This window comes from Crocuta crocuta, unplaced genomic scaffold, assembly GCF_008692635.1.
Source record: "Crocuta crocuta isolate KB4526 unplaced genomic scaffold, BGI_CrCroc_1.0 scaffold790, whole genome shotgun sequence".
NCBI classification, from domain to species: Eukaryota; Metazoa; Chordata; class Mammalia; order Carnivora; family Hyaenidae; genus Crocuta; species Crocuta crocuta.
In genome coordinates, this window is record NW_027531898.1 from 89,571 (window position 1) to 92,987 (window position 3,417).

The window sequence follows — 3,417 nt, forward strand, 5'->3', positions numbered from 1 at the left end:
TATAGATATATATATTTTTATAAGTTACATTTATTTATAATTTATAAAATTTAAAATTATATTTTTAATTGTTTTTACTATTGTATTTATTTCTGAGAGAGAGAGAGAGAGACAGCGTGAGCAGGGGAGGGTCAGAGAGAGAAGGAGATACAGAATCTGAAATAGGCTCCAGTCTCTGAGCTAGCTGTCAGCACAGAGGGACTCAAACCCACAGGACTTGAACCCACTAACCTTGACCTGAGCCGAAGTCGGATGCTTAACTGACTGAGCCACCCAGGCACCCCTAAAATTATAGATTTTTAAATAATTTTATATGTAACTAATAAACTAGTACTAAAAGGAATCTATAATTGCCTTAAAAATGCCTGATCTCAAAATATTAATCATTCTGGGCTATATGAATTATTACTTCTAGTTTTAAATAAATAGGGATGAAGCATCATGGAGGGGAACACCTTAGAAGGAACTCTCCTGAGTCAGAGAGTTGAGTCCTTTGGATATTTCCTTTGTCCCACTCTCTAGTCATCCACCCAACCTTTAGTTGGCTACCTTTTTTTAGAAGCTGAAGAAAAAAGAGCTAGAAATAGAGTAGACAATGAGATGGTTCTGAGAAGAAACAAGCAAAGAACAGGAAGAAGCTGTTATTCTTTGTATTTGTTTTCTGTTGCTGCTATAACAAATTATCATAAATTCAGTGGCTTAAAATAACATATGAATTATCTTACTTCTGGTGGCCAGAGTCCAAAATGAGTCTTATGGGCCTAAAATTAAGAGCTGAGCTCTCCGGGAGACTTTAGAGGAGAATATATATCCGTTGCTTTTTTGAGCCTCTAGAAGCTATCTACATTCCTTGGCTTGTTACCATATCACTCTCATCTATGATTCCATCTTCACAGTTCCTTTCTAAACTATGACCCTTGACCTCCCCATTATAAGGACTCCTGTGATTATATTGGGCCTACCTGGATAAACCAGGATACTCTCCCTTTTTTTCCCTTTTTTTTTTTTTTTTTTTTTTTTTTATTTCTAGGAGAGAGAGAGAGACAGCGTGAGCAGGGGAGGGTCAGAGAGAGAGGGAGTCACAGACTGAAACAGGCTCCAGGCTCCGAGCTGGCAGTCAGCACAGAGCCCGACGCGGGGCTCGAACCCACGAACCGCGAGATCATGACCTAAGCGAAAGTCGGACGCTCAACCGACTAAGCCACCCAGGCGCCCCTTTTTCCCTCTTTTTAATTGTTTATTTAGTTTTTGAGAGAGAGAGACAGCATGAGTGGAATGGGGGCAGTGAGAGAGAGAGACACAGAATCTGAAGCAGGCTCCAGACTCTAAGCTGTCAGCACAGAGCCCTACACAAGGCTGGAACTCACAAACCGTGAGATCATGATTTGTGCTGAAGTCAGACGCTTAGCCAACTGAGCCACCCAGGCATCCCTACTATCCCCTTTCCAAGGTCCTCAACTTAATCACATCTACAAGGTCCCTATTGCCATGTAATGTAACATTTTCATAGGCTCAAGGAATTAAGATTTTATGACATCAGCGTGTGTGTGTGTGTGTGTGTGTGTATGTGTGTGCATATTCTGCCTTCCAGCTCCTGTTCCCCANCTCTCTGCCCATTATTGAGTTAAACTATATAAAAGTAAGATATGAACATATTATTATTTTTCTGATTTCCTGACATTTGGAAATTTTCAATTTGCAAATACAAGCCACTGTTACTTACTTGGCAGATTTTAAATGCATGACCAAAAGGATAAATAAGTCATCAATATTTATTAAATGAATTATCTGACATCATCCTGTGAGAAATTTCAAATTAGAGGTTAGTTACACACAAAGCTGAAAGTTATAANGGGTCCAGGCTCTGAACTGTCAGCACAGCGCCCAACGCAGGGCTCGAACTCACAAACCATGAGATCATGACCTGAGCCGAAGTCAGACACTTAACCAACTGAGCACACAGGAGCCCCTCATATGTATTTCTTAAATGGTAAATAAGTAATATCATCTGATCCACTTTCTATATAGGGCTGTAAGCCCTAAATTCCTTTTATTTAAGATCTATATGGGAAACTTGAAGTTTATGCTGGTTTTTTTTTTCTATTTCCCCTTCCCAGAATTTTGGGTGTCCAAATTCTATACTCTTGATTTAAGATCTCCAAGTTTAAGATTTAACTTTATGGTTTCTGTGGGCATAAATGGATGCATCTAAATCTGAAAAACCAAAGGCACTATTAGGAACTCTCTTATTTCTTTCCATGAATACTTTTAAGAGCAGATTTACCCCGGGGCGCCTGGGTGGCTTAGTCGGTTGAGCGTCTGACTTTTGCTTAGGTCATGATCTCGCGGTTCGTGGGTTCGAGCCCCGCATCGGGCTCTGTGCTGACTGCCAGCTCAGAGCCTGGAGCCTGTTTCAGAGTCTGTGTCTCCCTCTCTCTCTGACCCTCCCTGCTCACGCTGTCTCTCTCTCTCTCTTTCCTAGAAATAAATAAAAAACATTAAAAAAATTAAAACAAAAAAAAAGAGCAGATTTACCCCCACTTGAGACATAGGCTATAAAGTGTTAAGATGCAGGAAGTGGCCTGTGGAGCAAGTGGAGGTCCAAGTGTATCCAGCAATACCATTTCATTCAGAAAGCGCCCAAAAGCAGAAAGGATAAAGAAAACACAGGCAATATTGGATGTGAGAAACTAAAGCTACATCATTTGTAACTCAGTTTCCCAAAAAGGCAGGAAGAAAGAATAATGTAGCTGTGGATCACCAACTTGAAATACCAGTTAAACTCAGAGAAGGGTTCGCAGAAAGATTATTATACTTATTACAAGTGCACATATCTGCAAGGAACCATGATGTCCTTCTAAAGCTGAATGGATAAACAAACTGTGGTAAAGCCATACAATTGAATATTATTCAGTGATGAAATGAGTTATTAAGCCATAAAAAGACACAGAGGAAGCTTAAATGCATATTTGCAGAGGGAAAGAAGCCAGTCTAAAAAAGCTATGTACTGTATGATTCCAACTGCTTGACATTCTGTAAAAAGCAAAACTAGAGATACAGTAAAAAGATCAGTGATTGGGGAGCCTGGGTGGCTCAGTCGGTTAAGCATCCAACTTCGGCTCAAGTCATGATCTCACGGTTCATGGGTTTGAGCTCCTCATCAGGCTCTGTGCTGACAGCTCAAAGCCTGCAGCCTCCTTCAGATTCTGTGTCTCCCTCTCTCTCTCTGACCCTCCCCTGCTCATGCTGTCTCTCTCTCTCTCTCTCTCTCAGAAATAAATAAAAACATAAAAAAAAATCAGTGACTGGCAGAGGTTTGAAGGAAGGAAGGAGATGGGGAGTGTGGATAGGTGCAGCACTGATGATTTTTACAGGAGTGAAACCATGCTGTATGATGCTGTAATGAAAGATAAATGA